The 24,060-nt window shown below is 38.1% G+C and overlaps 2 long non-coding RNA genes and 1 pseudogene across 3 annotated transcripts in view; 2 read left to right on the forward strand and 1 right to left on the reverse strand.

Annotated features, from left to right (window-relative positions):
* The first annotated feature begins 7,969 nt into the window (after positions 1 to 7,969).
* On the forward strand, positions 7,970 to 12,673 carry LOC146707233 (ras-related C3 botulinum toxin substrate 2-like; annotated as a pseudogene). The gene is made up of 7 exons (XR_014920798.1): positions 7,970 to 8,592; positions 9,094 to 9,209; positions 9,633 to 9,750; positions 9,892 to 9,954; positions 10,353 to 10,512; positions 10,819 to 10,952; positions 12,156 to 12,673. The product of XR_014920798.1 is annotated as a ras-related C3 botulinum toxin substrate 2-like (transcript).
* LOC146707234 (uncharacterized) overlaps positions 10,833 to 24,060 on the reverse strand; it is a 57,073-nt gene continuing 43,845 nt past the window's right edge. The window contains exon 2 of the long non-coding RNA XR_014920799.1: positions 10,833 to 10,958. This is a non-coding gene — a long non-coding RNA (uncharacterized LOC146707234). The remainder of the gene's footprint in view (positions 10,959 to 24,060) is intronic.
* LOC146707235 (uncharacterized) lies at positions 19,608 to 20,639 on the forward strand. Its single transcript, XR_014921054.1, has 2 exons — positions 19,608 to 19,770; positions 19,924 to 20,639. It is a non-coding gene; the product is annotated as an uncharacterized LOC146707235 (long non-coding RNA).

The raw sequence follows: 24,060 nt of genomic DNA on the forward strand, positions 1-24,060 counted from the left end.
TTCCCTCGTTTAACAATGTGTAAGCAGACTGCTTTAACCTGCAATTTACTGCATGTTGTTAGGCTGCATGGTACAACCACAGTCTGCTAACCACCCGTGGTGATCGAAGGTTTTGAGGTCTTGCTTGAGCTACTGATGAAGTTTTATCAAAGCTTGTTAAGTTTCCCAACCACATTTTATCCTGATGGTCCAAGGCTTAAATCTTTATGCTCACAGACGTACTTCTGTAATTAATCAGTGACCGATTTATTACTTTAAGTTACAGTGTGAGGGGCATTAATGAACATAAATCAGATTTAACTGGATTATGTGTTTAGGTCAAGAGACACAGACCTTCATCTTTAAGAGGCTCTTCTTGAATATCTAATCACGATGTTTGCCATGCAAGTACACTGGGCGGTTGTTTTTAACAGAATCATTTGAAGATTCTGATGAAATGAAGTATTGTTTCAATGAGTTGTGGCACCATTCTTGCTTTAGCAGTGAAAGGAGTCAGGTAGGGCTCCATCAGGAAGAGGGCCCCAGAGGTCCTATCCCCCCGCCCACTTCCCTGGGGCTTGAACATCAGTGGATTTCCACTTAAGCAAAGCCTCATCAAGTTCCTGCAAACAGCACCATACACACACTATCATGTACAGAGTGTGGATGCTGTGTCTAAGACCACGATCAATGTGTTTCCACCATCTGGTGCAAGCTTCATCTGTCTCACTGTGTTCTCCTAAAGGCCAAGACAGCAGGACAGTGAAATCAATCTCACTTATAGGTGCCAGAAATCAGAGGATGTGAGATGGTGGTAATCAGGTTATGCATTTGTTGTCTTCTCAGCAGGTGGGAAACATCTCTATTTGTTTGTTTATGTACATGTGTATCAGAAATCTATTTTCCTGTACAGCTCAGGTTTAAGGCACAATGTTGATCTAATCTAATGAAGATCAGTGCCTTTTTAGAGTCAGTGAAAATACTGACATTAGTGACGTTAACCCTTGACTAAGAGTTTCTTAGTCAATTGTTAATGGGAAACACATTTCCACACCACCATCTTCTAAGCTGTGATGCTACATGTGCAGCAGCAAACGTCCAATTAGTACCGATCAGAAGGTTGGAGGTTCGATCGCAGCCTGATCTGATCTGTATCTCAAAGTATCCTTGGACACGATACTGAACCCCAAACTGCTCTTTCATGTGTCCATCAGAGTATGAATGTTAGATAGAAAGAACTTAGGTACAGAAAAGTGCTTGTATGAATGGGTGAATGAGGTGTATAAAGTACTTTGAGTGCTTGAGTAGAAAAGTGCTATTTAAGAACAAGGATGTGCAAGAATTTGCTAGACACGCTCTTCTTTTTCCAAAACTAAAAATGTTATTTCAAATTTGGCAGCCTGTGTGTCAAAGAGACTGAAGAGTAACTAAAGGGCAAAGTCCAGGAATACAGCCAAACTCAGGAGATCAGTTAGGAGCACAACTGAGCAAAGGTGATTCAAAAAAAGGGAGAGAAACTCTGCCATGCAGTGCCATGCTGAGCAGACTGGTTTACAGCCACAAGAGAGACTCAGCGTTCACAGATCATAAAATCTTCAGGGAGCAAAGCTCTCAGAGAAGCTATAATGCAATCCACAGATAGAATACAGTCAATAAGCTCCAAGTGAAATGTTAAACAGTGCATGGATAGCTTTTTGTTCAGCTTTTTCTTCGTATCCTTTTCCCCCTTTCTAAAGTCTCTTCAGAGGCTTTGCAATTTGTCAAACAGCAGCTGGTAAAAAGGCTTTTGCAGTGAGCCTGTTCAAACCAGATTATGCTTGATTTGATGACTGCAGAGAACTTGGGGCTGACAGCTCCGATTCGGATCGGTTCTCCCTTGAAAAGGCATTAGTGTGTTCTGTCATGGCAGAATTTCTGTTCAACGTGCAGGTAGATTGAAATCAACGGGCACCAAAGACACCCAAACCTGAGGGATCATTACGTGACACCCAAAGCATCTGAGCAGTCTTATTCCTTCATCTGTACCAAATTACTCAGATTCACAGACGTCGTGCACAGCAGACCTGCAATACAACGATGAATAACAGGAGTTACGCCTGCGTTTGACAGGTCAAAATGTCACAGGGAGCAGTTCAGTTAAGTTTCATTCCCCTCCAGAAATCACTTCATGCATGATTATCAGGAACCTTTGAGTAATGACAGCACTTAAGTGAGTGTTTCCTTACCATGTTCCACTTTGTCACCAAGTTTTAGGATGAGAACGTTTTTTTTCTACTTTATTTTTTTTTTATATCGTTGTTATTATTTCTGTTGTAATTTGTGTTTGTTTTTTGTTTGTTTGTTCAGTTTTTCAGCCTTGTTGCATTTTTTTCTATTTCCGTTGTGTTTTATTCAACTTCTGTTACATTTTGCAGGATTTTGCAGCTTTTTCTATTGACGGGTGTTTTCTTCAGGGACACCATATTATCATTATCTTTAAAACTGCATTTGAAACTTAATGCTGAGTTTTTACTTTCTGCAGTTGAAGTTATCTAAAGAAACTGTGTGTGGGTGCAGCTGAAAAAACGTCTTTTGGCAAATAAAACAGAAATTCTGAAATCCTCTACTGCTTATATCAAAGAGAATAAAAGAAACCAAAGCTAAACTCTAAAAGATTATTTATTTCAGCTTGTTTACAGTTATCCACACCTCACAGCTTTTTATGGGTTGATAGTTTTCCTGATCCAATCTGCATACTCAGGATCACAGAGGTCCATGAAGGCAGCCGGTGCTCTGCATACAAAGTGGTGGCACCATAACCTGCGACCTCAACTCTGGAATGACACAAGAAGTGTTTGGACACTTTTCTCTCCTTTTTTTGTCAGTTACATACAAATACATATATTGATTGTTTTGCACGTTAACTTTGAAATGTTGCCCTGAGGCCTGTACTATGAAGCAGGATCTCATCTCTCCAGGTAACTTCAGAGTTCTATATGAAGGATTTTGACTTCTTACCAGAGAAAATTGTAAGAGTAACCCTGACCTGCTGTTATATTAGTTATGTCCTTTATAGAGTTTTAGTCACCACTTTATCATCACGCACCACACCTGGCTAGCATGCTTGCACTGTGCTTGCTCAGTGCATTGGGACACCATTCAAGCTCACTGCAGCACATGCTACTTCCTGTTTTAAAGGGCCTTGTAGCAGCCCTTGTTACATGCGTGGGCACGGAGCGTGAAGCAGAAAGCACAGCTTAAAAGAGAAGTTGATATACCCGGCGGCGTGACACTGACTGGTGTTTTACGTTTTCTCAAGCCAGCTAACACAAAGTAAGCCAAGCCTTGTTGAATTTTCTTTGTACTATATCCCTCTGGTTAAGTTCAAGTTTAGAGATCATTTGTCCAGAAAAGCAGCATCACCATTCCTGGAAGATCCCTTGAAACTTTCAACTTTAGACCGTCCTACTGTACTACATGGTCAGTGGGAGGGGCTAAAATTCTTCAATAGCATTTTTTCATAGACATTTTTCAGTTTGCAGCCTATGTTTAAATTCTGTTGTTATATTAAGTTTTATTTTCTCTTAAACTAATAAACAGCAGAAAGTTTGTAGCTGACAGAATAAAAGCTGAAACTGTCTTTCAAACATTAATTAAATGAAATACTTAATTAATGATCCATCAGATTCTCCTGTGTAATGATAGGTCGTGATGTCAGTCAGGATTTTTGCTGTCTTTCTTGCTTGTCTTCAAATGGGCTAGACTTTATTGATATAGATTTCATCCAGTCTTATTGAACAAAGCATCTGAAGTGCTTGCACATTCATATAGTGCTTTTACTACTAAGCAATTTTACACACACACACACACACACACACACACACACACACACACACACACACACACACACACACACACACACACACACACACACACAACACTGGTTTTTCTGCAGCAGCTGTTACTTTCAGTCTGTATTATGCATTTAAACCCTTCATATTTTTCTAATATTACAGTTTTATCTTCCTTTTTAAAACCTGCACTGCCAGTATAGTTTATCCACATCCGTTAGGATTGAAAGCCCTGGTTAACTTGATAACCAGGGCTTTCAATTGATAAGCAGCTTCCTGTGAGTACTTGATTCCCACTGTTGGGATAAGATAAAGGAAATATATTCTACATATGCTGAACTCACTTCACAGCACAGAGCTCAGGTCAAGAAGAAACTTTAAGAAAAAAAACTTCAAAGCAAGAAACTTTGAGCCACAGGAACATCAAAGTATCATTTAAATCTAAAACTGAAGTTAGCACGACGTATCAGTATCTGTCAGAACACATGAACCTGAAGCAGAAACATCCACAACTCACAGTCAGGTAGTTTTATAGGATGGACATCAGAGCTGCTAGTAGCTGCAGCAGCATGATGTCATGAACTCTGCCTGTGCTGGTGTCTTTGTCTGTATAGATCTCAGCTTCTGCTGTTATCTGCACTTCTTGTTCGGACCCCCTTGATGCACACTTAGATTTGCAAACATGGTCCTGCATGTGCACAGCAAACATAAAACATGATTACTGATGGTCACCATATTTTATTTCTCATCTTGTCTGAATGTATTTTACTTTTTACTGAATAGCAAAAACATGGCTACTAGACATTCCTTGGGTTCACAAGTTTTAGTTGCTGCTCTGGTCTCCTCACCCTCCTGGCTTCAGACGGTGAGCTGCAGAATCCAGCGGTCGCTGATCAAAGAGCCTCCACACAAGCTGGAAGGTCCATGTGGATAAACTGCTCTGAGCTGTACATGATACTGTCGCTCACATTCATCACCTCCAATGACTCTCTTTTGCAGAGCGACCTCTGTGTTCGCCGTCACACCTGAAAGAGGAATCCCCCGCCCACCAGGTCACTGCCAGTTTTTCTTTGTACCTGTAAAATATCTGCTCTCAGAAGTAAGGCAGAAACACACAGTGAGGACCAGAGCCATTAAATATAGATACTGTAGCTGAGCACTCGCTGATACAGAGAAAAGAGAACAGGGCACCACACATAGTGTTGCTGCCATTCACTCTCTAATGACTGCATTTCAGTTTGAATATTGGACACTGCATAGTCACATAGTGTCATTATGAAGCTTTATGAACTGCAAAGCTCCACACATTTATGCAAAGTTACTTATCGTCTCTTTTTGCTTTTGGCTTTCATAAAGTTACAGAAGGGAAATGAAGGTAAAATATTTCTATAGAGAAAGTGCTTCACAATAATAATCAATAAAAATAAATACAAACATTAAAAGACAATAATAATATCCACTACCTAAAATTAAGCCTGTACAAATAAGTAGAGCTGCTCTTTCAAATGTTCAGACCGCAGAGATCAAATGTAATATTAGTGCATTTCATAGATTATCAGCCAACAGCCTTGAAGACACACTTAGTCTCTTTTGGTTTTCAGCCTAGAACGAGGAACCACCAGCAGGTTTCTGTCAGAAGACCTCAGTGACCTGCACCTTATAGATGGAAGCAAATGAAGTTTGATCTCAGCTTCATGCTCTTGTTCTGCTCGTGCTCTGATTTGAATTACATGTTCTACACACTTCACTGTATCTCACTGTCAGTTTGTCAATTTGTGACATTAATTCAGAGGAATGTGGTGTAAACCAATGATTTATAAACCTAAAACAGCTCATGATCACTAACCAATGCTAACTTTGAGAAGCAATGCAGAACATATTGTGCCCTCTGTGTGGCTAATGGAGCTCTTAAGAGTAGAAGAGCAAAACAAAAGAAAAAAAAAACCTCGCTCACGAGTCTGCGACTGCGTGCTGACAGAGAGCGAGTGGGTTACCTCTGTGTGACTTCAAGCAGCAGAGGGTAAGGCTCTGACTGTGGTCTGCATATATGTGCCGAGCAGCAATTCAGAATACCCACCGTGCACAGTTTCTGTGAGGTTTGGCATAACTCGATGCATTGAATCATTTTTATATTATACAGACAGAATTATGCAGTAAGAACCAGCAGTTAAATATAGAAACTGTTGTTGAATACTCACTGATACACAGAGGCAAGAGAAGAGGCAGCAGACACAGTGTTCCTGCCATTCACCCTCTAACAACTGCCTTTCAGTTGAGCAAACACTTTGGCGACAGTGGGAAGGAAAAACTCCCTTTTAACAGGAAGAAACCTCCAGCAGAACCAGGCTCAGGGAGGGGCGGGGCCATCTGCTGGGACCGGTTGGGGTGAGAGAAGGAAGACAGGATAAAGACATGCTGTGGAAGAGAGACAGATTAATAACAAGTATGATTCAGTGCAGAGAGGTCTATTAACACATAGTGAGTGAGAAAGGTGACTGAAGAAGAAATACTCAGTGCACCATGGGAATCCCCCAGCAGCCCACCGCATTGCAGCATAACTAAGGGAGGATTCAGGGTCACCTGGTCCAGCCCTAATTATATATTTTGGAAAGTTTTAAGCTTAATCTTAAAAGTAGAGATAGTGTCTGTCCAAACAGGAAGCTGGTTCCACAGAAGAGGGGCCTGAAAATTGAAGGCTGTCCCTCGTATTCTACTTCTAAATACTCTAGGAACAACAAGTAAGCCTGCAGTGTGAGAGTGAAGTGCTCTAATAGGGTGATATGGTACTACAAGGCTTTTCAGGGAGTTTTTAGGACATCCTGATAATAATGAATTACAGTAGTCCAACCTGGAAGTAATAACTGCAGCTTCACTCTGAGACAGGATATTTCTAATTTTAGAGATGTTGCTCAAATCGAGGAAAGCAGTCTTACATAGTTGTTTAATATGTGCATTGAAGGACATGTCCTCGTCAAAAATCACTCCAAGGTTCCTCACAGTGTTACTGGAGGCCAAGGTAACGCCATCCAGAGTAAGAATCTGGTTAGATGCCATATTTCTAAGATTTTAAGGGCCGAGTACAATAACCTCAGTTTTATCTGAATTTAAAAGCAGAAATTAGAGGTCATCCAGGTCTTTATGGCTTTGAGACATTCATGTAGTTTAACTAATTGGTCTGTGTTATTTGGCTTAGCTAAGCTAAGGTAGCGAATTCCTAAAAATACAGGGAGTGAATACAAGAGAGTGTGCTTCGGATGAAGCAAGTGAAGATTAAACTATGAAATAAGAAGTTATCTATAAGTTTTTAGTTATTTCGGCTATCCAGATAAGCTACACAAAAACACAACCATGTGTTGGAACAGGAAGTGATAGGAGGTGAGAAAAATAACCTTAGGACAGGTGAGATTGGTCAATGGTAGAGCTATTTTTCTGGAATTACACACGTTACGGTTGCTAACGTGTGTAATTTCAGAAAAATAAAATAAAAATAAAAATAAATAAAATAAAAATAAAAAATAAATAAAAATAGGAAGACACAGTGCTGGTTCAACAAGACAAAGTGGACAAGTTTACAACACCATTCAACGCAACACCACACAAAGTTGTAAGCAGAACTGGAAACCAAGTCATTATTGAATCACCAACAGGAGCTCGCTATCACCGGAATACCACACATGTGAAGAAATACGAGACAAATGAGACCAGAGAAGGACACTATGACACAATACCTGAAAGGGAGGAAGGTGAAACACCCACAAAGACTGACACCTTCACTCCAACACCACAAGAGGGCTCCCAGGGGCCAGAGAGACCAAGTAGATCACAGAGGGCTAAAAAGATACCCGAGAGGTTTCGTGATTTTGTGGTGAAATGAACTATAATATGTTAAGGTGAAGAGGTAACTTACATTTGGCAAGTTTCAAGTTCATATGTGTATTTCGACATGTATATATTGAAAAAAGAAAGGTACATGTGTGGTGAGACATTTAGATTATATAATTGTTAGAAAGTAAGACAAGAAGAATGTTCAATGTTGGGGGAAAAAAAGACATCAAAGTTATTACAACTAAAGTTTGAATCTAAGGAAAAGGGGGATGTCATGTATTGATATGGCTATGTCTTAATGTGATGACCTTTGAACCGGATGTGGTTGTCCGAAGGAAGCCCCGTTAAGTGGCTAGTTGTAAGATGGACAGTGTTCAATAAAGCAACATAAAGACCGTGCTTTATGTCCTGATTCAATTCAGAGTGCTCTGCCTAATTTAGTAATAAGGTGGGCACACAACAAGTGGGCTTGACTTTTGCGCCTATTGGCTGATCGTTTACTATCGACTAGTTTTCCTGGATACCTGCTCCGCGGACGGCTGCCACAGGTAGCAAAAACGTGCTAGGTCAAAGGTCAGGGAGGATGGCGGACTGGTGTGAACTTCAGTCAATTCTGCTCATTTTAGCAGATCAGATAGAGAGGGTAGATACATTTACCTGTAGATACTGTTTTGAGTCGTTTAGATGATGTTTCTGAAATGCTTGGGATGATAATTGCTCTTCAAGATGTTAGCATCGATGACAGCATTGTCGAAAGTTTAAGATCAATTCAGCACCGTGTTCGTTTGGAATACGCCGAGGAAGAACAGTCTTCAAATGTTGGTCGTCCACGTCTTGAAATCCCGGCTGCAGCACTCAGGACTTTAGTGCTGTCCTGGATAACCATCGGGGTAATTGCCGATATGTTTTCTGTGTCTCCGAGCACAATTAGGAGGAGAATGACGGAGGAAGGTCTAAGGTAAGTTTATGCTGTAATTTAACACCTGTGTGAGTCTGTACACAGCATTATTTAGATGTTGACCTTAATTATGACGTTTGATATTGAAATATTATCGCTTACTTTTTTATTGTGAATGTCTAAAATAAGCGGGGCAGCTACGGCTAGTATAATAACTATACTAACTATATTATATATGTCAAAAAATACACTCTGTTAATATCACTAATGGCACAGGAGGATGAGTGTACTTAAGTAGTATTTGCACAGACCTAATGGAAAAGCAGAGTGTGCCATGGTTAGCAGGTGTTTCTACATTTTGGGAGAAAAACAGCAATCAGACAGCGTGAATGTTGTTCTTCCAGCAATCTGAACTCTTAACTCTATAAATATGTTTAAACAACAAACAGAATCACGTATATCCTCCCTAACCACCAGCAGGATCTCAGATAGTGTTGACTGTTTGTCATAGTTGTTCTATGTTTGACAGTTTACGTTATTTCAGTGACTTTTCTATTTCAGGAAATCCATCCATCTTTTTAACTACTGGGTCATTAAGGAGGCTGAAGCCCATCCCAGCTGTCATTAGGCAAAGGGCGGGGTAGACCTCGGACAGGCCATAAAACAGGATTAATCTGGTACACTAGTCTCTTTCTTTCTGTAAAAAAACATCTGTGTCTGCAAACATTTGTGTTATCAGTTTCATTTGAGCCTGAATACATTTTGGATGAAATTTCTCAAGTTTTTAAAAATGAGAAATTAAACTGTTATTCTACTATGAGACCACACGGGGGCAGCCCTGCCTTATTATGTATTATTCTCTCTTACTAGACATGGTTAGGATGGCTTTTGTGTCAAACTAACCAAAGTAATGTTGTTGGTTAATGTTTTTGTGAACAGTGGTATTTCAAGTATGGTCCTGTTTTTTTCTCCATTACAGGAGTTTCACTGGTTAAACAATCAGTGAATTGAAAGATTGTTGAATGAATGAATAACCAATGAAATGAAAGGTTGCCTATGACTTGTTGGCTGATCGCTGACCTTCTCTACTCTCCCCACAGATTCGACAAATATTCAGCTAATGTGATGGTGGACAGCAAGCCGGTCAACCTGGGCCTCTGGGATACAGCTGGACAGGAAGATTATGACAGGCTCCGCCCACTGTCCTAGCCACAGACGGTACAGAATCACACATACACACACAGGCACACACAGTAACTAATGGACATAAAGTTACACAGACAGAACTTATATAACATGTCAGCTAATTAAAACTGCAGCAGCTATTCTAATTCTTTGTCTCCTTGTCTCTCCATCCAGGATGTTTTCCTAATCTGCTTCTCCCTGGTTAGCCCGGCATCCTATGAGAACGTCAGAGCTAAGGTGAGTTTTGGCTGTTTTTTATGAGGCCTGTCTCTCAGCTGCCGAGGAACAAAATGTAAAAAAGAACAAACGGAACAAAAGCAGGAATTTATTATAGAGAAAAAAAATAGGTACTTGGATTACAAAATGGAGAAAAAGCCTAAACAGGTCTAATAATTGATGTGAATGAATGATTGATGCTGTGGGTGAAAGTTGGATGATGTATTTCTCTCATCTTTAATAGCTACAGCATATCATTTGTTTTTCATGCCTTCATCCACCTTTCTGTAACACCTGGCATCAGAGCTTCATCTCCCTCCACCTTTGATTCTGTTTTTTGCCTCTAACACGTTCCTTGATTTTGCGTGTTCCCCTTTCTTGCCTCTTATTTAGTTTTCCTTTACTCTGTATTCTGCCAGTGGTACCCTGAGGTCCGTCACCACTGCCCCTCCACGCCCATCATCCTGGTTGGCACTAAGCTGGATCTGAGGGATGAAAAGGATACCATTGAGAAACTGAAGGACAAGAAGCTGGCGCCTATCACCTATCCACAGGGCCTAGCTCTGGCTAAGGAGATAGGTCAGTCACTCTTACTTTATTTGCTTGAAAAGCACTTTAAGATTTGAAGCTCTCCTCACCAGTGAAGATATGAAACTAGCAGATGAAGATGCTAGAGAACTTTGTAGCCTGACTGCCTCTGCAAATTTTTGTTATTCCCCTCATTTCCTGGCATCACAGTAAAAGTATAGTAGCTGTAGTTGACTATAGTGTTCTTTGAAAGTTGAACTTATTCTTCTCCACTACCAGCAAACCTTTCTTCTCTTACTTTGTCTTTGTAGTTCTTTCTCTTCTTTTATTAACATATATGTGTCTTCGCATGTATAGATGCAGTCAAATACCTGGAGTGCTCAGCCTTGACCCAGCGTGGTCTGAAGACTGTGTTTGATGAGGCCATTCGTGCCGTCCTCTGCCCTCAGCCCGCCAAGGTCAAGAAGAAGCCCTGCTCGCTGCTGTAAACGGTACGACTGAATAAAACACAGAGGAAGAGGAGGAAGAGAGATTAGACGTTTGAGAGAAGAGAGAAACAAAGTGAACTCGCTCATTAAATCAACACATAAAGTAGAGTAGAGGTTTGAGGGCTTCTTTTCTTTTCTTTGAACATAAGTCTGAAGCTATTCAATCAAGCCTTTTATTTGTCACATGCAATGTTTACATCTGCAGTGAAATTGGACCCCCCCCCCCCCGAACATACATACATATCAGCTCCAGCCTTGAGACCACAGCTGACACCGATACGGTAGCTGCATGAAATGATGGTGGTTTTCCTTTAGTGCGAACAACTGCATGTCAATTTCACAGTTGGTCTAACAGTCCGTCACTGGTCTCTCAGTCTCCCGTTGGAGAGCTTCTCTGAGATGTTATCAATCTTGTGCTCAGAGAGCAGAGACTGCCGTGAGCTTCTCCAAGATCTTATCCGTGCTGCGTTCAATGAGCCCATTTTGAGAAGTCACGACCCGTCCCATCATTTCCATCATAGCGGGCAGCCTTGTGGGGTTTTGAAAAGCCAATTCTGCTATCTTTGATAAGCCAGGGCCAAGCCAACTCCGAACAACAAGAACCCTGTTATCGTGGTTCCGAAAAGGTAGATGTCTACAATGTCCTCGATTGACAGTCCCGCCAGGCACACGACCCTCCAGTTCCTCCACCCGTCCATTGTGTATCCGGCAGGAAAGGACACTCGGACTTACTCAAGCCCAGGCTTCTCGTTGAGAAGAGGGTGTCACTTGCAATCAGGGACCAGTTGTTCAAATCCATAATTCCTCTTTTAGGTTGTAACAGACCGTGAGAGTCATCCAGGGCAAAAGTAGAAAAGTAGACGAGACTAGACAAGGACATTGAGAAGCCAAGCAGGAAAGAGAAGGAAGAGGGAGAGGAGAAAAGTGCGACTGCCTTCGTCCAGAGCCAAACGAGAAAGGAAACTGTAGACACTTATCACTAAGAGGTGATTCAGAAGTTTGTTCTTGCACATATAATGGACAGAAACATTAAAGAGAAAAGAAAAGACATAAATGAACACAACACAAGACAGAAAAGTTTCACATGCTTTGTACTCAATTTCATTTTTTTGCAGAGGAAAAATAAATTTGTCCTGAATATTGTTGGAGTAATTTTGTCCCACAGGCATCAATTTAACCCCATGATTTATGTGACCTTTGTTTTAGATTCTCACAGGAGCACAGAAGAAGAGAAAAGGACTGCAGACCCTGAAGAATATATGCAAATCTGCCATGTCTCTAATGTATATCTACAACTTTAAACAAAACAAAAAACAAAACAATGTATGGTGTGCAGGTTTGCTATTGTTTTAGAAATGCCAACGAGCTCTTAAGTCCAAATCCAGACGCTGCCCAGACAGGATTTCTTTGTAAAATATATCAGTTTAGAGATTATAGACCCTTTGAGTTTAAGTGTAAGTCTGAGAGCAGCATGCTGCCTTCATCTAAAGTACTGCCAACAATATATATGTGTTTCATGAAACCTAAAATAAAAATAACTTTTGTAACTGAAATAAACACAGTGTTTCAGTATGATTTGTTCACTGTGCTGTTTTCAGGGTGATGAATGTAAGGAGCAGAAATGGTCGTTTGTGAGGAAGCAAGCAACAAGCAAACTTGTGTCTGAATAAGATTTATTAACAAATGTATTATTTGTTGTGCTATTAAAATAAAAATAAAACATTTGATTGCACAAAAGATTCACATTATTTCTCCACAACATGTGACCTTTTGGATTGAATGCCTATACTCAACTATGGGGGATATAAAATTCTCATTTTGATACAGCTGCTGATATCGCCTATACTCTATCCTTATTTACATATTGTGGAGAACAGCATCTTTTTCTGGTGGTGAGTTGAAAATGTTCAGACTCAAACAGCACTTTCAGTTTTGCAGTTTAATGTTTGACCAGCTTTTTTGCCAAAACACCTTCATGTTTCAATCATTTTAGTAATCCTGCGAACAGTTAATCATGTCACATGGTGCTCAAGTCTTCAGCTGTGATTTTATTTGTTATTTAATTAATACAGTTTAATGTCTTATAATATAGATAGCTACACAGGCATACAGAGAGATTGTTTACTTTATTAATCCCCAGTGCGACTGAAGATTAAACTGAATATAAAGCATTTAAAAGAAGCTCAATCTTAAACTCATAACAGAACAGTAATGTTAGTCCATATAAAACTGATGTGGAATATTTTCCTCTTGAATTATTAGGTTAACTTTGATATTTTGTGGTTAGTTTGCCAGGATGATGACTGTCATCCTCTCTGCCTTTCTGCAAGAGGCTCCATATGCCGCTGTTCTAGTGGATACTGTAAAAATAAATAAGCAATGATATATGATAATACATTATCATTAAACTCTTAACTATACAGTAGTAGTAAAAAATATTTTACTACTTTCCAAATATCAATGAAAGTATAGGCATTCATGTAATAATAATAATAATAATAATAATAATAATGAACATGAATTATGTTTCATTCACAAAATGTAAAAGAACCCACCCACCACTTTAATCACACTCTAGATCTTGTTTTAACATATGGCATCGAACCTGAACATTTAACAGTGTTTCCTGAAAACCCTCTCCTGTCTGATCATTTCCTGATAACATTTACTTTTACAATAATTGATTACACAGCGGTGAAGAGTAGACTTTATCAAAGTAGATGTCTTTCTGAAAGCACTGTAACTAAGTTTAAGAATATAATCCACCCACTGTTATCATCTCCAATGCCCTGTACCAACACAGAGCAAAGCAGCTATCTGAACGCTACCCCAACAGAGGTCGATTATCTTGTTAATAATTTCACCTCCTCACTACGTACGACTCTGGATACTGTAGCTCCTGTGAAAACTAAGGCCTCAAATCAGAAGTACCTGACTCCGTGGTATAATTCTGAAACACGTACCCTAAAGCAGATGACTCGTAATCTGGAGAGGAAATGGCGTGTCACAAATCTAGAGGATCATCATTTAGCCTGGAGAAATAGTTTGCTGCTTTATAAGAAAGCCCTCCGCAAAGCCAGAACATCTTACTATTCATCACTGATTGAAGAAAATAAGAACAACCCCAGGTTTCTCTTCAGCACTGTAGCCAGGCTGACAAAAAGTCAGAGCTCTTTTGAGCCAACCATCCCTTTAACGTTAACTAGTAATGACTTCATGAACTTCTTCACAAATAAAATTTTTATCATTAGAGAAAAAATTACCAATAATCATCCCACAGATGTAATATTATCTACAGCTACTCTTAGTACCATTGATATTAAGTTAGACTCTTTTTCTCCAATTGATCTTTCTGAGTTAACTTCAATAATTACTTCCTCCAAACCCTCAACGTGTCTTTTAGACCCCATTCCTACAAAACTGCTCAAAGAAGTCCTGCCATTAATTAATTCTTCGATCTTAAATATGATCAACCTATCTCTAATAATCGGCTATGTACCACAGGCCTTCAAGCTGGCTGTAGTTAAACCTTTACTCAAAAAGCCATCTCTAGACCCAGCAGTCTTAGCTAATTATAGGCCAATCTCCAACCTTCCTTTCATATCAAAAATCCTTGAAAGAGTAGTTGTCAAACAGCTAACAGATCATCTGCAGAGGAATGGTTTATTTGAAGAGTTTCAGTCAGGTTTCAGAGCTCAGCACAGCACAGAAACAGCTTTAGTGAAGGTTACAAATGATCTTCTTATGGCCTCTGACAGTGGACTCATCTCTGTGCTTGTCCTGCTAGACCTCAGTGCAGCGTTCGATACTGTTGATCATAATATCCTATTAGAGCGATTAGAACATGCTGTAGGTATTACAAGTACTGCACTGCAGTGGTTTGTATCATATCTATCTAATAGACTCCAATTCGTGCATGTAAATGGAGAGTCCTCTTCACACACTGAGGTTAATTATGGAGTTCCACAGGGTTCAGTGCTAGGACCAATTCTGTTTACATTATACATGCTTCCCTTAGGCAGTATCATTAGAAGACATAGCATACATTTTCACTGCTATGCAGATGACACCCAGCTCTATCTGTCCATGAAGCCAGATAACACACACCAATTAGTTAAACTGCAGGAATGTCTTAAAGACATAAAGACCTGGATGGCCGCTAACTTTCTGCTTCTTAATTCAGATAAAACTGAGGTTATTGTACTCGGCCCTGAAAATCTTAGAAATATGGTATCTAATCAGATTCTTACTCTGGATGGCATTACCTTGGCCTCCAGTAACGCGGTGAGGAACCTTGGAGTCATTTTTGACCAGGACATGTCCTTCAATGCACATATTAAACAAATATGTAAGACTGCTTTCTTCCATTTGCGCAACATCTCTAAAATTAGAAATATCCTGTCTCAGAGTGACGCTGAAAAACTAGTTCATGCATTTATTACTTCCAGGCTGGACTACTGTAATTCATTATTATCAGGATGTCCAAAAAACTCACTGAAAAGCCTTCAGCTAATCCAAAATGCTGCAGCAAGAGTCCTGACAGGGACTAGAAAGAGAGAGCATATTTCTCCTGTTTTGGCTTCCCTTCATTGGCTTCCTGTTAAATCCAGAATTGAATTCAAAATCCTGCTCCTCACATACAAGGTCTTAAATAATCAGGCCCCATCTTATCTTAATGACCTTGTAGTACCATATCACCCTATTAGAGCGCTCCGCTCTCACTCTGCAGGCCTACTTGTTGTTCCTAGAGTATTTAAAAGTAGAATGGGAGGGAGAGCCTTCAGTTTTCAGGCCCCTCTTCTGTGGAACCAGCTTCCAGTTTGGATTCGGGAGACAGACACTATCTCTACTTTTAAGATTAGGCTTAAAACTTTCCTTTTTTCTAAAGCATATAGTTAGGGCTGGACCAGGTGACCCTGAATCCTCCCTTTGTTATGCTGCAATAGATGTAGGCTGCCGGGGGATTCCCATGATGCATTGAGTTTTTCCTTTCCAGTCACCTTTCTCACTCACTATGTATTAATAGACCTCTCTGCATTGAATCATATCTGTTATTAACCTCTGTCTCTCTTCCACAGCATGTCTTTATCCTGTCTTCCTTCTCTCACCCCAACCGGTCGCAGCAGATGGCCGCCCCTCCCTGAGCCTGGTTCTGCCGGAGGTTTCTTCCTGTTAAAAGGGAGTTTTTCCTTCCCACTGTCGCCAAAGTGCTTGCTCATAGGGGGTCATATGATTGTTGGGTTTTTCTCTGTATCTATGAAGCGCCTTGAGGCGACTTTTGTTGTGATTTGGCGCTATATAAATAAAATTGAATTGAATTGAATTGAATATTTTCTCTTGCCAGTTAGTATTGTATTGTAGTGGTATTGTAATTTTCAGGAGACTGACAGTAACAGAAATTAATTCCATAGACAAGAAATCAACATGGACGTGGACCGCCACACTGCAAAACATTTGGTAATCTTTTCTGAATGGTTTATAGTTATGACCCTATTAAGGATACACAGAAGACAATGGACGAATGGACAAAATAAAGCATGTAGAGTACTTTTCAAATTCTTTTTGGTGTTTGCTCAAATATGGGACCTTAAATAATTTTTTTTTAATAATATAATTTAACTAGACCATACCTAGAATTTTTTTGTGGTACATTTCCCTGATGACAGATCCTGATTTAATTTCATGGTTGGAAGGACCAGGAAAAATTCTAAAAATTGTTTGAGTTGAGACAAAATGACCCTATTAGCAAATCACCATCGGTTTAAGAAAGGACACAAAAAAATTCAGTTAACATACAAAATCTGATATGAAAGAGGCAACACACAGTCTAACTCTTTTGTTTTTATGTTGCATAATACAGAGAAAAACTGTTTTTACGACACTAATGATGCCAGTAACAGTCGCTGTTGGGGAGGACAGTTTACACTGAGCATGTGCAGTTTAAAGATGCCTTTTATTTTTAAGGAGGAAACCATCCTGAGCTGCTAGCTGTCCAGTTTAAAATCTATAGTGAAGCACTTTCTGATGTCTTCTTATTCCTTTTCAGTATTGTGGATGTTTTGTTCAATATTTCCTTTTTGATGTTTGTTTACCAGCCGTATTGGTATCAATACTTCCTGTTATTTAGCCGTAAATAGCCATTGTAGTGTCTTTGATTGAGATATGACTTATCGATCGTATTGATAATTTACGGAGAGCTTAGAGATGGATATCTGTGTAAGTAATGGCACAGCTTTTTTCCCCTTTTTTGTTTTTAGAATTAAGATTTTAAGAAAAGAAAAACAATTAAACCGTAGCTGAATCTGATCAGAGGAAAAGAGGTATCCGTCAGCTGTGACGCTGCGTTCTCGTTGATCTCCTTGAGATCTGAATGACATCAAACTTATTTTTGAAGTTTGCATTTACCCTGTTGTATTAAAAGAATACCTAAAGTTTCTTTTCCATTAGAGAATTTTTTGTTAACCTGTTTACTGGTCTTGATTATGCATCAAGTCAGAATCTGAAATTCATTTTTTTTAAAAAGGACGTAAAAACTCCCACGTTTTACAGCGTCGGCTATGCGGAGGCTGCCAGGCGTCGTATTTACACACCCATGGATGTTTAACTGTATTTATTGCGTACAAATAAATGTGAAATAAAGATAGCTTAAATGGAACAAGACTCTGTTTTAACACTTAATTCCTGCATCCACCTGTTTAAAATATATTATTTTAAAATAATGTGTTACATGACTACACAGAAGGATGTTTCAGCTCAGTATATAGCAAATAGAAAAAATATAAATAATTCTTAATTTTAAAATAAACATTAATCTGATTATTAAAAAAAATTATTGGACAAAAAGTACATGGAAAAAAGAACTCGGTGAAATGGAAAAAATAAAGTTCAATATCTTGAAAATCAAATAGAATACAAGCTTTGTTTTCTTCCTTGTTTTCTGTATTTATCTGTTTGTATAAGACAAACAGTTTATCATAAGTAACTGAAAGTCTTTCGGCTCTTCGAAGAAAAACTGATGGAATCCAACAAATAAACATAACTAAAAACTGCAGCCTCAAAAGTAAAACTCATTTGTTGCTGATAACGAACGCAAATCCAAAGTGTTGTTGTTCCCACCCCAGAGCAGCAGGTGGCAGCAGCACGATACAAAGGAACTGTACTGTACTGGGATTTCTGTTCGTTTTTGTTTTTATTTTCCAAAAGAAGAAGCTGTTTTTAACGTAAACTGTTGATTATAGAGTTTTTTGTTGCAGTTTGACCTTCAGCTGAACTTAATGTTGGGTTTCTATTGATTTTAGAGAAGCTATTCGCTGAGAGGTTGTCATAATTCATGCATGAAAGGGTTAAAACATATCCTTTGTTTCATTTTTTAGTGAAACTCTGGTAGAGTAGCTTTGAAACTGATAATTCAGCATATACTAAAAAATAAAGCCTTTTCTTACAGTATATTTGTGTGTATTTTATTTTGCAATATTTCTAATTACCACACTTAAAAGTGAACAGCCTATAATGCTATCATGACTCATCACTCAAACGCATCTTTTTCTCTCCGTTTTGGCCTTCCGTCCACACTGAGACAGCGTTTTCGGTCAAGGAAAGCGCAGCGTTTTGAAAACGCTCTCCAAAGCGTATACATTTGACGCCGTTTTCGCATAGCATTGTGGAAAGCGAACTGGAGCCTTTTTAAAAAACAATGACACATTGTAGACTACGTCCACACATACACGGGTATTTCTGAAAACTGAGATTTTTCGTTTTTTTTTTAAATCCCATTCACACCTCAACACCAAAAACGAAGGAAAATGCTGCCAGGAGCATGCCAAAGCAACAGGTGGCGCTATATTCCTAACCGTGTAGAAATGTTGGCCAATCAGATGTCTAGACGCCTGGGCGGGAAAGAGTAAACAAAGATGGCGGCGCAAAGAAGCAGAACCCAGTACTATGTGTGGAGGGACCGTAACTGTCTGTGTATGTAAGCATTTAAACACTACAGAGAGTAAAATTAACAGTATTTTGTCTAAGTCCGCCATTGTAGAAATTAATTTCACCGAAACAATAACTTGGCGCACAGTGTGACGTCAAAAAAGGCGCACACCTTTGACCCTGCGTTTTCTCCGTTTTCCTTGTCCATAGTAAACGCAAAAACGGAGTTCTTGAAAATCTCCACCCAGGCAGGAATTTTTAAAACTCTCCGTTTTCAGTGGATAAATCTACGTTTTCAAAAATACCCATACATGTGGACATAGCCTAGTCAAGTGATGCAATCATGTGATAAATTGTGACAGCCCCGTTAAAGATTAATATCAGTTTGTACATCCTCCAGATAGCTTTTCTTCAAATTCTTTAATTCTCAATCGCTTTTGTAACTTTGTACTTTTGTATTACTTGCAGCAACAACTCCACCTCATTGTTAGTCCATTTAAAAAACTAGTCGCTTTTCCTTTTCATTTTGCTGCATGTTTCAAAGAGCCGGAAAGTAAATAAACGGCAGACAGAAATGAGGCAGGTCGAGTCACCTTGCGTTTCACGCATGCGCAGTGCTGGAACAACTCTGTCAAAACGGTAGTTTGGACACGAGCATTTTCAGACAAAAACACCTTTTTCAAATTGATCCGGCCTAGTGTGACGTAAGATCACAGACCGTTCCAATGACGTCACCAATCACCACACTTCAAAGCACAAAGCCTGCGTTGTCACAGTAACGCATTCTGCGATAGGAGGTCATATATAGGAGTGAACTTGACTCTCACACAGCCTTAACTGTCTATCTGTCCTCATGTTTGCAGTGCTGCTGTCTCCTGTCACCCTGCATGTTTCTAAGGTTAGTTTTCTCCATATTTATATTGTTCTTGTAGTTTTTGTCCTCTGGTTTTTGTCCTTGAGGTTTGAATATATGTGTGTGTGTGTGTGTGTGTGTGTGTTTGTGTGTGTAAATATATATATATATATATATGTATATGTTTTTTGTCCACAGATGAGGTTTGAAGTGTCTGTGTGGTGCAGCTGGTCTGGTCTGTCTCTGTACAGTCGAGGCTGCACCCACCCATAAAACGGTGGAGGCTCACCAGGACATGCACACCTCACAAGTTCCCGGCTCTCTCGACTCGGTTGAAGACGGGTTTCTTGGAGAAGGGGAGGGCAGTGAGGCACAGTCCCCCGTCCCCACTTTCTTGCACTGAAGTCTGTTTGTTGCAAATATTTTTCACTTTGTTGAATTCTCCCAATTCTTTGAATCTTTGGGCTGAAGGAAGGACAATACTCGGTGTATCAATGCTCAATCAACAATCATTTATTTCCATACAATTCAACAATAAGAGCATTACAACGTCCGGACGGGAGAGATGCTACCAGAGGGTCAGGCACATGTCTCAGAATGGTGACGGGTTGCTCAGCTTTTTATAGTCTCTAGTGGCCCCCAGCTAGTCGTAAAAGCCAAAACATCAAATTTTTTCTCTGTTACAGCGCCTAAGTTATGACCTCGGCAGTTGTTTCTCTGCTTTCTGTAAGGTGGGGGTGTGGAATGTGGTCTGTCTATCTCCCCTGTCTTTAGACACAGAGTCTCCTGCTTACAACCTTCTCTTCATGATTCAACAATTAAGCATGTCAAGAAAACAGTGTAACACATTCCCAGCAGATCAAGGATACAGAGTGATGCACATTTATCTAATGAACTAATATGTGAATATGTTCTGTTAACTCAAAAGTATAATGAGAACTAAACTACATACAGCTCACACACTCTATATTAAAGGGTATAATGTGATCTACAGCAGTATTCTAATTCAACTACTTTGATTACATATATAAGGTAACATATAATAACAGAATAATCTAATAACTTGTTTTTATGTCTTATCATGTTTATATGTGTATTTATGTCTTGTAATGTTTATATGTGTATTTATGTCTTGTATTGCTGGTAAGTAACTTTCTTGCACTGAGGTCTGTTTGTTGCAAATATTTTGCACTTGTTTTTATGTCTTGTAATGTTTATATGTGTATTTATGTCTTGTATTGCTGGTAAGTAACTTTCTTGCACTGAGGTCTGTTTGTTGCAAATATTTTGCACTTGTTTTTATGTCTTGTAATGTTTATATGTGTATTTATGTCTTGTATTGCTGGTAAGTAACTTTCTTGCACTGAGGTCTGTTTGTTGCAAATATCTTTGATTTGTTTTTATGTCTTGTAATCTTTATGTGTGTATTTATGTCTTGTATTGCTGGTAAGTAACTTTCTTGCACTGAGGTCTGTTTGTTGCAAATATCTTTGACTTGTTTTTATGTCTTGTAATGTTTATGTGTGTATTTATGTCTTGTATTGCTGGTAAGTAACTTTCTTGCGCTGAGTTTTGTTTGTTGCAAATATCTTTGATTTGTTTTTATGTCTTGTAATGTTTATGTGTGTATTTATGTCTTGTATTGCTGGTAAGTAACTTTCTTGCACTGAGGTCTGTTTATTGCAAATATCTTTGACTTGTTTTTATGTCTTATCATGTTTATATGTGTATTTATGTCTTGTATTGCTGGTAAGTAACTTTATTGCACTGAGGTCTGTTTGTTGCAAATATCTTTGACTTGTTTTTATGTCTTATCATGTTTATATGTGTATTTATGTCTTGTATTGCTGGTAAGTAACTTTATTGCACTGAGTTTTGTTTGTTGCAAATATCTTTGATTTGTTTTTATGTCTTGTAATCTTTGTGTGTATTTATGTCTTGTATTGCTGGTAAGTAACTTTATTGCACTGAGGTCTGTTTGTTGCAAATATCTTTGATTTGTTTTTATGTCTTGTAATCTTTGTGTGTATTTATGTCTTGTATTGCTGGTAAGTAACTTTCTTGCGCTGAGTTTTGTTTGTTGCAAATATCTTTGATTTGTTTTTAAGTCTTGTAATCTTTGTGTGTATTTATGTCTTGTATTGCTGGTAAGTAACTTTATTGCACTGAGGTCTGTTTGTTGCAAATATCTTTGACTTGTTTTTATGTCTTATCATGTTTATATGTGTATTTATGTCTTGTATTGCTGGTAAGTAACTTTCTTGCACTGAGTTTTGTTTGTTGCAAATATCTTTGACTTGTTTTTATGTCTTGTAATGTTTATATGTGTATTTATGTCTTGTATTGCTGGTAAGTAACTTTCTTGCACTGAGTTTTGTTTGTTGCAAATATCTTTGACTTGTTTTTATGTCTTATCATGTTTATATGTGTATTTATGTCTTGTATTGCTGGTAAGTAACTTTCTTGCACTGAGTTTTTTTTGTTGCAAATATCTTTGATTTGTTTTTATGTCTTATCATGTTTATATGTGTATTTATGTCTTGTATTGCTGGTAAGTATCTTTATTGCACTGAGGTCTGTTTGTTGCAAATATCTTTGACTTGTTTTTATGTCTTGTAATCTTTATGTGTGTATTTATGTCTTGTATTGCTGGTAAGTAACTTTCTTGCACTGAGGTCTGTTTGTTGCAAATATCTTTGACTTGTTTTTATGTCTTATCATGTTTATATGTGTATTTATGTCTTGTATTGCTGGTAAGTAACTTTCTTGCACTGAGGTCTGTTTGTTGCAAATATCTTTGACTTGTTTTTATGTCTTATCATGTTTATATGTGTATTTATGTCTTGTATTGCTGGTAAGTAACTTTATTGCACTGAGGTCTTTTTGTTGCAAATATCTTTGACTTGTTTTTATGTCTTATCATGTTTATATGTGTATTTATGTCTTGTATTGCTGGTAAGTAACTTTCTTGCACTGAGGTCTGTTTGTTGCAAATATCTTTGACTTGTTTTTATGTCTTATCATGTTTATATGTGTATTTATGTCTTGTATTGCTGGTAAGTAACTTTCTTGCACTGAGGTCTGTTTGTTGCAAATATCTTTGACTTGTTTTTATGTCTTATCATGTTTATATGTGTATTTATGTCTTGTATTGCTGGTAAGTAACTTTATTGCACTGAGTTTTGTTTGTTGCAAATATCTTTGATTTGTTTTTATGTCTTGTAATCTTTGTGTGTATTTATGTCTTGTATTGCTGGTAAGTAACTTTCTTGCGCTGAGTTTTGTTTGTTGCAAATATCTTTGATTTGTTTTTATGTCTTGTAATCTTTGTGTGTATTTATGTCTTGTATTGCTGGTAAGTAACTTTCTTGCACTGAGGTCTGTTTGTTGCAAATATCTTTGACTTGTTTTTATGTCTTATCATGTTTATATGTGTATTTATGTCTTGTATTGCTGGTAAGTAACTTTATTGCACTGAGGTCTGTTTGTTGCAAATATCTTTGACTTGTTTTTATGTCTTATCATGTTTATATGTGTATTTATGTCTTGTATTGCTGGTAAGTAACTTTATTGCACTGAGGTCTTTTTGTTGCAAATATCTTTGACTTGTTTTTATGTCTTGTAATCTTTATGTGTGTATTTATGTCTTGTATTGCTGGTAAGTAACTTTCTTGCACTGAGTTTTTTTTGTTGCAAACATCTTTGATTTGTTTTTATGTCTTATCATGTTTATATGTGTATTTATGTCTTGTATTGCTGGTAAGTAACTTTATTGCACTGAGGTCTGTTTGTTGCAAATATCTTTGACTTGTTTTTATGTCTTATCATGTTTATATGTGTATTTATGTCTTGTATTGCTGGTAAGTAACTTTATTGCACTGAGGTCTTTTTATTGCAAATATCTTTGACTTGTTTTTATGTCTTATCATGTTTATATGTGTATTTATGTCTTGTATTGCTGGTAAGTAACTTTCTTGCACTGAGTTTTGTTTGTTGCAAATATCTTTGACTTGTTTTTATGTCTTGTAATGTTTATATGTGTATTTATGTCTTGTATTGCTGGTAAGTAACTTTCTTGCACTGAGTTTTGTTTGTTGCAAATATCTTTGACTTGTTTTTATGTCTTATCATGTTTATATGTGTATTTATGTCTTGTATTGCTGGTAAGTAACTTTCTTGCACTGAGTTTTTTTTGTTGCAAATATCTTTGATTTGTTTTTATGTCTTATCATGTTTATATGTGTATTTATGTCTTGTATTGCTGGTAAGTATCTTTATTGCACTGAGGTCTGTTTGTTGCAAATATCTTTGACTTGTTTTTATGTCTTGTAATCT

Source organism: Copadichromis virginalis, linkage group LG6 (genome assembly GCF_057382275.1).
Source record: "Copadichromis virginalis isolate Kocher_CV1m ecotype Utaka linkage group LG6, C_Virginalis_male_GT1.1, whole genome shotgun sequence".
NCBI lineage: Eukaryota > Metazoa > Chordata > Actinopteri > Cichliformes > Cichlidae > Copadichromis > Copadichromis virginalis.